The following is a 12,858-nucleotide window of genomic DNA, read 5'->3' as shown; positions in this document are numbered from 1 at the left end:
GAAAAATTTGCCTCAAGAGAAGATTAGGTTGTTAACATGAACTACAACTTTTGCATTAAAATTGTGTAAAGCTCTAATAGCAAGAAATTGAACTTAAATAACAACATATCCAACCTTTATCCCACTATATGGGGTTGGCTACATGAATTCTAGACTTCCATAGCAAGAAATTTAACTTATCATCCAAAATCCCCTAGGGACATTTCAATAAAACATAACCTTACTAAAATTTGAGAATTTATTTTATACATTTTAAACAACTAGTTTTGATTGTTTTATAACAAACGACTAAGTTTCATCATTATCAATTAGAGCCTTCCACCTTTGTCTTCCTTTACCTACAATTTCAAGTAAATCATAAGGCAAAGAAACACCACAATTGAAGAGTCAAATGATAGTGTGATGAAACTAAGTTTTCTATTAAGAAGAGAGCAGAACAAGTTTTACAGAGTGTAGAAAAGAAATTGCTAAGTTTCAATAAAGTTATGCTTTACTCAAATATCACTAATGGATTTTGGATGGTAAAAACAAATTCTTTTTGCTAGATCTTTACCAAAATTTAGAGGGCAAAGGGTGTAGTTTGTGTCAACTACCTTAACTTCCCTTGTGATAGATCTTCCCGAGAGATGTCTGCAACATGCATTTCCCAAAACCATGATGCCTCTATCACTTTGGTGGATGAAAGAAAGAAGGTGTTACCACCACCCCTCCACTTAATCCCTCCCTCATAAGAAGACTGTGTGCAAGTCTTGGGGTTTTTTCTTGAGGAAACGGTGTGGTATTGTACTCAGGGTTTGTGGGCTATGAGGGCGGTGATGTACTTATCTTTTGTCTAGAAATAAAGACTGTTTGAAGGGGTGTTTGAAGGCTAGATGTAGGTTTCCTCAAAGGAAATGAACCAGGATAAATCCACGCCTATTGGTTATGGTTTGATTGTTTCTTGTTCTTATTTTCATTCTGTTTTTTGATTACTTATAATTTCTATTTCAATTCCTATTATTGATGGGTGGATTTGAGAGTGTTGAGAGAGGCATATATCATCCAAGGGTCATTCCGCATAGTCCTAGGATAACACTGAGGCTGACGGTCTGATATACTACCACGAAAAATGAAGAAGAAGACCGAGATGGAATGAGCAACGAGCAGTGGCAGAGGCTTGCTAGAGCATCGACGAAGGTGGACGGCGATGAAACCACTAGGATCGGACTGAGGGAGACGAGTCCAACGATGGTGACGAGGTCGCGATTGGAGCACCGGAGAGAGAGATCAGAGCAAAAACGTCAAAGCGCATAGTTTTGATGGGCGGTGCGTGGCGACGATAACTGGGCTCCGGGGGTGGGCCAATTTGAGGCCGACGACAGCGAGGTAGGAAGCAGCGGCAATGGTGGCAGACAGCAACGGTGGCAGTTGAACGCGAGGCAGTAAGTGGCGACGAACAGTGACGATGGTTGAGCGAGGCAAGAAAAGGATCTAGGCTAGCCAGAAGTAGAGTCGCTCGTGACGATGGCAATCGTTGGCAGCAGGGTTTAGAGTTGGGTTAGAGTTTGTGGCTCTGATACCGTATAAAGTTTTAGAGAGAGAAATTTTCTGTGTATTAACTAATAGAATGTACACTCTTATATACAAATCCTAAATGGGCCATGGGTCATGACATAAGCTATGACATAAAGCTAACTCTAGGTATAATATACACACATAACAATCATCTCTACATACAACTCAACAATTATGCCTCACTCAAATGTCATTAAGGGATTTTGGATGGTAAAGGCAAAGTCTTTTTGCTAGAGTTTTACCAAAATTTACATGGCTAAGCGTGTAGTTTGTGTCAACAACCTTAACTTCCCCAGTGATAGATCTTTTCCAAGCAATTTCAGCAACATGCATTTCTCCAAAGCATGAGGCCAATATCAGTTTGGTGGATGAAAGAGAGAAGGTGTTACCACCATCCCTCCACTCAACCCATGCCTATTTACTAAATTAATATTTTTGTACACTTACCTCATTCATGCTTTAGCAAAAACAAAATGCATAAATCTCTTGAAAAAATCTGCCTCAAGAGAAGTTTAGGTTGTTAACATGAACTACTATCATTGCATTAAAATTGTGTAAAGCTCTAGCAACATCAATTTGATCTTATCATCCAAAATCTCCTAAAGACATTTGAGTAAAACATAATCTTACAAAAACTTAAGAATTTATTTTATACACTTTAAAAAGCTTGTTCTATTTGTTTTATAACAAAAGACTAAGTTTCATCATAATTAATTTGACTCTTCGACCTTTGTCTTCCTTTACCTACAATTTCAAGTTAATCATAAGGCAAATAAAAACCATGATTGAATAGTCAAATGGTAGTGATGAAACTAAGTTTTCTATCATGAAGCGAGCATAACAAGTTTTCCATAGTGTAGAAAATAAATTCCCAAATTTCAGTAAAGTTATGCTTCACTCAAATGTCACTAAGAGATTTTGAATGGTAAAAGCAAAGTCTTTTTGCTAGAGCTTTACCAAAATTTAGAGTGCAAAACGTGTAGTTTGTGTCAACTACCTTAACTTCCACTGTGATAGATCTTTCAGAGCGATTTTTGCAATGTTCATTTCCTGAAAGCATGAGGCCAATATCACTTTGGTGGATGAAAGAGAGAGTGTTACCATTCCCCATCCACTCAATCCATGCCTATTTACCAAATAATTTGTTTTGTACACTTCTCCCCATGGGAAATACAAAATGCGTAAATCTCTCAGAAAAATTTGTCTTAAGATAAGTTCGGGTTGTTAACATGAAATTGTGTAAAGCTCTACCAGCAAGAATTTGAACTTATCATCCAAAATCCCCTAGGAACATTTGAGTAAAACATAACATTACTGAAACTCAAGAATTTCTTTTATATATTTTAAAAAACTTGTTTCACTTGTTTTATAACAAAACACTAAGTTTTGTAACAATCAATTTGACTCTTTGACATTTGTTTTCCTTTCCCTACAATTTCAAGTAAATCATAATGCAAAGAAACACCACGATTGAAGAGTAAAGTGATAGTGATGAAACTAAGTCTTCTATTATGAAGCGAGCGTAATAAGTTTTACGGAGTGTAGAAAATAAATTTCCAAGTTTTGGTATGCTTCACTCAAGTGTCACTAAAGGATTTTGGATGGTAAAAGCAAATTCATTTTGTTAGAGCATTTAAAAAATTTAGAGGGCAAAAAGTATAGTTTGCATTGACTACCTAAACTTTCCATGTGATAGATCTTTCCTAGAGATTTCTACAACATGCATTTCTCAAAAACATGAGGCCTCTATCACATTAGTGGAGAAAAGAGTGGGAGTGTTGCCACCATCCGTCCACTCAATCCATGCCTATTTACCAAATATTTTGCTTTGTACACTTCTCCCCATTCATGCTTTGGGAAATACAAAATGCATAAACCTCTCAGGAAAATCAGCAGCAAAAGAAGTTCAAGTTGTTAACATGCACTACTATCTTTCCATTAAAATTATGTATAGCTCTAGCAACATGAATTTGAACTTATTATCAAAAATCCCCTAGGGACATTTGAGTAAAAATAAAACCTTACTGAAGCTTTAAAATTTGTTTTATACACTTTAAAAAACTTGTTATGATTGTTTTATAACAAAAGATTAAGATCCCTCATAATCAATTTGATTCTTTGACATTTGTCTTCCTTAACCTATAATTTCAATAAATCATAAGGCAAAGAAACACGACGATTGAAGAGTCAAATGATGTTGATAAAACTAAGCCTTTTATTATGAAGCGAGCAAAACAAGTTTTACAATGTGTAGAAAATAGATTCCCAAATTTCAATAAAGTTATGCATCACTCAAATGTCACTAAGGGATTTTGGATGGTAAAAGTAAAGTCTTTTTGTTAGAGCTTTAGAGGGCAAAGCATGTAGTTTGTGTCAACTACCTTAACCTCCCCAGTGATAGATCTTTTCTGGTGATTTCTGCAACATGCATTTCCCGAAAGCATTAGGCCAATATCACTTTGGTGGATGAAAGAGAAAGTGTGTTACCACCATCCGTCCACTCAATACATGTCTATCTACCAAATAAGTACACTTCTTGCCATTCATGCTTTCGGAAATACAAAATGCATAAACCTCTCAGAAAAATCTATCGCAAGAGAAGTTCAGGTTGTTAACATAGACTACTATCTTTGCATTAAAATTGTGTAAAGCTCTAGCAACATGAATTTGAACTTATCAAAACTCCCCTACGGACATTTGAGTAAAACATAACCTCACTGAGACTTGAGAATTTATATTATACACTTTAACAAACTTGTTCTACTTGTTTTATAACCAAAGACAACGTTTCATCATAATCAATTTGACTCTTCAAGCTTTGTCTTCCTTTACCTACAATTTCAATAAATCGTAAGGCAAAGAAACATCATGATCGAATAGTCAAATAATAGTGATGAAACAAAGTCTTCTATTTTGAAGCGAGCAGAACAAGTTTTACAAAGTACAGAAAATAAATTTTCAAGTTTCAGTAAAGTTATGTTTTACTCAAATACCACTAAGGGATTTTGGACGGTAAAAGAAAATTCTTCTTGCTAAAACATTACAAAAATTTATAGGGCAAAGCGTGTAGTTTGTATTGACTACCTTAACTTCCCATGTGGTAGATTTTTCTCGAGTAAATTCTGCAACATGCATTTCCAAAAAGCATGAGGCCAATACCACTTTGGTGGATGAAAAAGAGAGAGTGTTACCACCATCCGTCCACTCAATCCATGCCTATTTACCAAATAATTTGCTTCCTTCTCCTCATTCATGCTTTGGCAAATACAATATGCATAAACCTCTCAAAAAAATCTGCCGCAAGACAAGTTTGGGTTGTTAACATGAACTTGTCATCCAAAATCCTCTAAGAACATTTGAGTAAAATATAACCTTACTGAAACTTGAGAATTTATTTTATACACTTTAAAAACCTGTTCTACTTGTTTTATAACAAAAGACTAAGTTTCATCATAATAATTTGACTCATGACATTTGTCTTCATTTACCTACAATTTCAATAAATCATAAGGCAAAGAAACATCATGATTGAAGAGTCAAATGATAGTGATGAAACCAAATCTTCTATTTTGAAACAAGTTTTACAAAGTGTAGAAAATAAATTCTCAAGTTTTAGTAAGGTTATGCTTTACCCAAATGTCACTAAGGGATTTTGGATGGTTAAAGCAAAGTCTTTTTGCTAGAGCTTTACCAAAATTTAGAGGGTAAAGCGTGTAGTTTGTGTCGACCACCATAACTTCCCCTGTGAGAGATCTTTTCCGAGCAATTTATGGAACATGCATTTCCCAATGAGGCCAATAACACTTTAGTGGATGAGAGAGAGAGAGTGTTACCACCATTCGTCCACTCAATCCATGCCTATTTACCAAATAAGACATTTGAGTAAAACATAACCTAATTGAAACTTGAGAATTTATTTTATACACTTTAAAAAACTTGTTCTACTTGTTTTATAAAAAAAGACTAAGTTTCATCATAATCAATTTGACTCTTTGACATTTGTCTTCATTTACCGATAATTTTAATAAATCATAAGGCAAAGAAACATCATGATTGAAGAGTCAAATGATAGTGATGAAACCAAATCTTCTATTTTGAAACAAGCAGAACAAGTTTTACAAAGTGTAGAAAATAAATTTCCAACTTTCAGTAAAGTTATGCTTCACTCAAATATCACCAAGGGATTTTGGACGGTAAAAGAAAATTCTTCTTGCTAGAACATTACAAAAATTTATAGGGCAAAGCATGTAGTTTGTATTGACTACCTTAACTTCCCAGGTGATAGATTTTAATCGAGCAATTTCTGCAACATGCATTTCCGAAAAGCATGAGGCCAATATCACTTTGGTGGATGAAAGAGAGAGAGTGTTACCACCATACATCCACTCAATCCATGCCTATTTACCAAATAATTTGCTTCCTTCTCCCCATTCATGCTTTGGCAAATACAAAATGCATAAACCTCTAAAAAACATCTGTCGCAAGACAAGTTCGAGTTGTTAACATGAACTACTATCTTTGCAACATGAATTTGAACGTATTATCCTAAATCACCTAAGAACATTTGAGTAAAACATAACCTTACTGAAACTTGAGAATTTATTTTATACACTTTAAAAGACTTGTTCTACTTGTTTTATAACAAAAGACTAAGTTTAATCAAAATAAATTTGACTCTTTGACATTTGTATTCATTTACCTACAATTTCAATAAATCATAAGGCAAAGAAACATCATGATTGAAGAGTCAAATGATAGTGATGAAACCAAATCTTCTATTTTGAAGCGAGCAGAACAAGTTTTACAAAGTGTAGAAAATAAATTCCCAAGTTTTAGTAAGGTTATGCTTTATCCAAATGTCACCAAGAGATTTTGGATGGTAAAAGCAAAGTCTTTTTGCTAGAACTTTACCAAAATTTAGAGGGAAAAGTGTGTAGTTTCTGTCGACTACCTTAAATTCCCCTATGAGAGATCCTTTTCGAGCAATTTATGCAACATGCATTTCCAAAAAGCATGAGGCCAATAACACTTTAGTGGATGAGAGGGAGAGAAAGTGTTACCACCATCAGTCCACTCAATCCGTTACCAAATAATTTGCTTCCTTCTCCCCATTCATGCTTTGGCAAATACAAAATGCATAAACCTCTCAAAAAAATCTGTCGCAAGACAAGTTCGGGTTGTTAACATGAACAACTATCTTTGCAACATGAATTTGAACTTATTATCCAAAATCCCCTAAGGACATTTGAGTAAAACATAACCTTATAGAAACTTGAGAATTTATTTTATACACTTTAAAAAACTTGTTCTACTTGTTTTATAACAAAAGACTAAGTTTCATCATAATCAATTTGACTCTTTGACTTTTGTCTTCATTTACCTAAAATTTCAATAAATCATAAGGCAAAGAAACATCATGATAGAAGAGTCAAATGATAGTGATGAAACCAAATATTCTATTTTGAAGCGAGCAGAACAAGTTTTACAAAATATAGAAAATAAATTCCCAAATTTTAGTAAGGTTATGCTTTATCCAAATGTCACTAAGGGATTTTTGATAGTAAAAGCAAAGTCTTTTTGCTAGAGCTTTACCAAAATTTAGAGGGCAAAGTATGTAGTTTGTGTCAACTACCTTAACTTCCCCAGTCAAAGATCTTTTCCGAGCAATTTATGCAACATGCATTTCCTGAAAGCATGAGGCCAATAACCCTTTAGTGGATGAGAGAGAGAGAGTGTGTTACCACCATCCGTCCACTCAACCCATGCCTATTTACCACATAATTTGCTTCCTTCTCCCCATTCATGCTTTGGCAAATACAAAATGCATAAACCTCTCAAAAAAATCTGTCGCAAGACAAGTTTGGGTTGTTAACATGAACTACTATCATTGTAACATGAATTTGAAAATTTATTATCCAAAATCCCCTAAGGATTTTTGAGTAAAACATAACCTTACTGAAACTTCAGAATTTATTTTATACACTTTAAAAAATTTGTTCTACTTATTTTATAACAAAAGACTAAGTTTCATAATAATCAATTTGACTCTTTGACATTTGTCTCCATTTACCTACAATTTTAATAAATCATAAGGCAAAGAAACATCAAGATTGAAGAGTCAAATGATAGTGATGAAACCAAATCTTCTATTTTGAAGCGAGCAAAACAAGTTTTACAAAGTGTAGAAAATAAATTCCCAAGTTTTAATAAAGTTATGCTTTACCCAATGTCACTAAGGGATTTTGGATGGTTAAAGCAAAGTCTTTTTGCTAGAGCTTTACCAAAATTTAGAGGGCAAAGTGAGTAGTTTGTGTTGACCACCATAACTTCCCCTGTGAGAGATCTTTTCCGAGCAATTTATGCAACATGCATTTCCCGAAAGCATGAGGCCAATAACATTTTAGTGGATGAGAGAGAGAGAGAGTGTTACCACCATCCGTCCACTCAATCCATGCCTATTTACCAAATAAGACATTTGAGTAAAACATAACCTAATTGAAACTTGAGAATTTATTTTATACACATTAAAAAACTTGTTCTACTTGTTTTATAAAAAAAGACTAAGTTTCATCATAATCAATTTGACTCTTTGACATTTGTCTTCATTTACCGACAATTTTAAAAAATCATAAGGCAAAGAAACATCATGATTGAAGAGTCAAATGATAGTGATGAAACCAAATCTTTTATTTTGAAACAAGCAGAACAAGTTTTACAAAGTGCAGAAAATAAATTTCTAAGTTTTAGTAAAGTTATGCTTCACTCAAATATTACCAAGGAATTTTGGATGGTAAAAGAAAATTCTTCTTGCTAGAACATTACAAAAATTTATAGGGCAAAGCATGTAGTTTGTATTGACTACCATAACTTCCCAGGTGATAGATTTTATTCGAGCAATTTCTGCAACATGCATTTTCCAAAAGCATGAGGCCAATATCACTTTGGTGGATGAAAGAGAGAAGGTGTTACCACCATACGTCCACTCAATCCATGCCTATTGACCAAATAATTTGCTTCCTTCTCCCCATTCATGCTTTGGCAAATACAAAATGCATAAACCTCTCAAAAACATCTGTCGCAAGACAAGTTCGGGTTGTTAACAAGAACTACTATCTTCGCAACATGAATTTAAACTTATTATCCAAAATCCCCTAAGATCATTTGAGTAAAACATAACCTTACTAAAATTTGAGAATTTATTTTATACACTTTAAGAACTTGTTCTACTTGTTTTATAACAAAAGACTAAGTTTCATCATAATCAATTTGACTTTTTGACATTTGTATTCATTTACCTACAATTTCAATAAATCATAAGGCAAAGAAACATCATGATTGAAGAGTCAAATGATAGTAATGAAATCAAATCTTCTATTTTGAAGCAAGCAGAACAAGTTTTACAAAGTGTAGAAAATAAATTCCCAAGTTTTAGTAAGATTATGGTTTATCCAAATGTCACAAAGGGATTCTGGATAGTAAAAGCAAAGTCTTTGTGCTAGAGCTTTACCAAAATTTAGAGGGAAAAATGTGTAGTTTCTGTGAGAGATCTTTTCTGAGCAATTTATGCAACATGCATTTCCTGAAAGCATGAGGCCAATAACACTTTAGTGGATGAGAGAGAGAGAGAGTGTTACCATCATTCGTCCACTCAATCCGTTAACAAATAATTTGCTTCCTTCTCCCCATTCATGCTTTGGCAAATACAAAATGCATAAACCTCTCAAAAAAATCTGTCACAAGACAAGTTCGGGTTGTTAACATGAACTACTATCTTTGCAACATGAATTTGAACTTATTATCCAAAATCCCCTAAGGATTTTTAAGTAAAACATAACCTTACTGAAACTTAAGAATTTATTTTATACACTTTAAAAACTTGTTCTATTTGTTTTATAACAAAAGACTAAGTTTCATCATAATCAATCTGACTCTGAGACATTTGTCTCCTTTTACCTACAATTTCAATAAATCATAAAGCAAAGAAACATTATGATTGAAGAGTCAAATGATAGTGATGAAACCAAATCTTCTATTTTGAAGCGACCAGAACAAGTTTTACAAAGTGTAAAAAATAAATTCACAAGTTTTAGTAAGGTTATGCTTTATCCAAATGTCACTAAGGGATTTTTGATAGTAAAAGCAAAGTCTTTTTGCTAGAGTTTTACCAAAATTTAGAGGGCAAAGTATGTAGTTTGTGTCAACTACCTTAACTTCCCCTGTCAAAGATCTTTTTTGAGCAATTTATGCAACATGCATTTCCTGAAAGCATGAGGCCAATAACCCGTTAGTGGATGAGAGAGAGAGAGTGTTACGACCATCCGTCCACTCAATCCATGCCTATTTACCACATAATTTGCTTCCTTCTCCCCATTCATGCTTTGGCAAATACAAAATGCATAAACCTCTCAAAAAAATCTGTCGCAAGACAAGTTTGGGTTGTTAACATGAACTACTATCTTTGCAACATGAATTTGAACTTATTATCCAAAATCCCCTAAGGATTTTTGAGTAAAACATAACGTTACTGAAACTTGAGAATTTATTTTATACACTATAAAAAACTTGTTCTACTTGTTTTATAACAAAAGACTAAGTTTCATCATAATCAATCTAACTCTTTGACATTTGTCTTCATTAACCTACAATTTCAATAAATCATAAGGCAAAGAAACATCATGATTGAAGAGTCAAACGATAGTGATGAAATCAAATCTTCTATTTTGAAGCGAGCAGAACAAGTTTTACAAAGTATAGAAAATAAATTCCCAAGTTTTAGTAAGATTATGCTTTATCCATATGTCACTAAGGGATTTGGATGGTAAAAACAAAGTCTTTTTGCTAGAGCTTTACAAAAATTTAGAGGGCAAAGTGTGTAGTTTCTGTCGACTACCTTAAGTTCCCCTGTCAAAGATCTTTTTTGAGCAATTTATGCAACATGCATTTCCTGAAAGCATGAGGCCAATATCACTATAGTGGAGAAGAGAGAGAGACTGTTACCACAATCCGTCCACTCAATCCATTCCTATTTACCAAATAATTTGCTTCCTTCTCCCCATTCATGCTTTGGCAAATACAAAATGCATAAACCTCTCAAAAAAATATGTCGCAAGACAATTTCAAGTTGTTAGCATGAACTACTATCTTTGCAACATGAATTTGAACTTATTATCCAAAATCGCCTAAGGATTTTTAAGTAAAACATAACCTTACTGAAACTTGAGAATTTATTATACAGTTTAAAAAACTTGTTCTACTTGTTGTATAACAAAAGACTAAGTTTCATCATAATCAATTTGACTCTTTGACAATTGTCTTCATTTACCTACAATTTCAATAAATCATAAGGCAAAGAAACATCATGAATGAAGAGTCAAATGATAGTGGTGTAACCAAATCTTCTATTTTGAAGCGTGTAAAACAAGTTTTACAAAGTATAGAAAACAAATTCCCAGGTTTTAGTAAGATTATGCTTTATCCAAATGTCACTAAAGGATTTTGGATGGTAAAAGCAAAGTCTTTTTGCTAGAGCTTTACCAAAACTTAGAGGGTAAAGTGTGTAGTTTCTGTCGACTATGTTAACTTCCCCTGTCAAAGATCTTTTCCGAGTAATTTATGCAACATGCATTTCCTGAAAGCATGAAACCAATAACACTTTAATGGATGAGAGAGAAAGAGAGTGTTACCACCATCCGTCCACTCAATCCATGCCTATTTACTAAATAATTCGCTTCCTTCACCATTCATGCTTTGGCAAATACAAAATGCATAAACCTCTCAAAAAAATCTGTCGCAAGACAAGTTTGGGTTGTTAACATGAACTACTATCTTTGCAACATGAATTTGAACTTATTATCCAAAATCCCCTAAAGATTTTTGAGTAAAACATAACCTTACTGAAACTTGAGAATTTATTATACAGGTTAAAAAACTTGTTCTACTTGTTTTATAATAAAAGACTAAGTTTCATCATAATCAATTTGACTCTTAACATTTGTCTTCATTAACCTACAATTTCAATAAATCATAAGGCAAAGAAACATCATGATTGAAGAGTCAAATGATAGTGATGAAACCAAATCTTCTATTTTGAAGCGAGCAGAACAAGTTTTACAAATTATAGAAAATAAATTCCCAAGTTTTAGTAAGGTTATGCTTTATCCATATGTCACTAAGGGATTTGGATGGTAAAAGCAAAGTCTTTTTGCTAGAGCTTTACCAAAATTTAGAGGGCAAAGTGTGTAGTTTCTATCGACTACCTTAAGTTCCCCTGTTAAAGATCTTTTCTGAGTAATTTATGCAACATGCATTTCCTGAAAGCATGAGGCCAATAACCCTTTAGTGGATGAGAGAGAAAGTGCGTTACCACCATCCGTCCACTCAATCCATTCCTATTTACCAAATAATTTGCTTCCTTCTCCCCATTCATGCTTTGGCAAATACAAAATGCATAAACCTCTCAAAAAAATCTGTCGCAAAACAAGTTTGGGTTGTTAACATGAACTACTATCTTTGCAACATGAATTTGAACTTATTATCCAAAATCCCCGAAGGATTTTTGAGTAAAACATAACCTTACTTAAACTTGAGAATTTATTATACAGTTTAAAAAACTTGTTCTACTTGTTTTATAATAAAAGACTAAGTTTCATCATAATCAATTTGACTTTGACATTTGTCTTCACTTACCTACAATTTCAATAAATCATAAGGCAAAGAAACATCATGATTGAAGAGTCAAATGATAGTGATGAAACCAAATCTTCTATTTTGAAGCGAGCAGAACAAGTTTTACAAAGTATAAAAAATAAATTCCCAAGTTTTAGTAAGGTTATGCTTTATCCATATGTCACCAAGGGATTTGGATGGTAAAAGCAAAGTCTTTTTGCTAGAGCTTTACCAAAATTTAGAGGGCAAAGTGTGTAGTTTCCGTCGACTACCATAACTTCCCCTGTGAGATCTTTTCCGAGCAATTTATGCAACATGCATTTCGCAAAAGCATGAGGCATTGACACCTTAGTGGATAAGAGAGAGAGAGTGTTACCACCATCCGTCCACTCAATCCATTCCTATTTACCAAATAATTTGCTTCCTTCTCCCCATTCATGCTTTGGCAAATACAAAATGCATAAACCTCTCAAAAAAATCTGTCGCAAGACAATTTCGAGTTGTTAACAAGAACTACTATATTTGCAACATGAATTTGAACTTATTATCCAAAATCCCCTAAGGATTTTTGAGTAAAACATAACCTTACTGAAACTTGAGAATTTATTATACACTTTAAAAAACTTGTTCTACTTGTTT

The 12,858-nt window shown here is 33.5% G+C and overlaps 1 long non-coding RNA gene across 9 annotated transcripts in view; it reads right to left on the bottom strand.

Moving 5' to 3' along the window:
* Positions 1-12,858, bottom strand: part of LOC127801351 (uncharacterized) — a 29,834-nt gene that overhangs the window by 1,751 nt on the left and 15,225 nt on the right. For 4 of the 9 annotated variants that reach the window (XR_008023012.1, XR_008023019.1, XR_008023018.1 and 1 more), the window contains one exon: positions 9,189-9,284. This is a non-coding gene — a long non-coding RNA (uncharacterized LOC127801351). Of the gene's footprint in view, positions 1-9,188; positions 9,285-9,759; positions 9,814-10,444; positions 10,642-12,858 lie in introns of all 9 variants that reach the window. The other 5 variants (XR_008023016.1, XR_008023014.1, XR_008023013.1 and 2 more) reach the window with 5 other exon arrangements.

This window comes from Diospyros lotus, chromosome 5 (genome assembly GCF_014633365.1).
Source record: "Diospyros lotus cultivar Yz01 chromosome 5, ASM1463336v1, whole genome shotgun sequence".
Taxonomy (NCBI): Eukaryota; Viridiplantae; Streptophyta; class Magnoliopsida; order Ericales; family Ebenaceae; genus Diospyros; species Diospyros lotus.
Note: the sequence above shows the minus strand (reverse complement) of the source record. Positions and strands in the feature narration are given on the sequence as shown.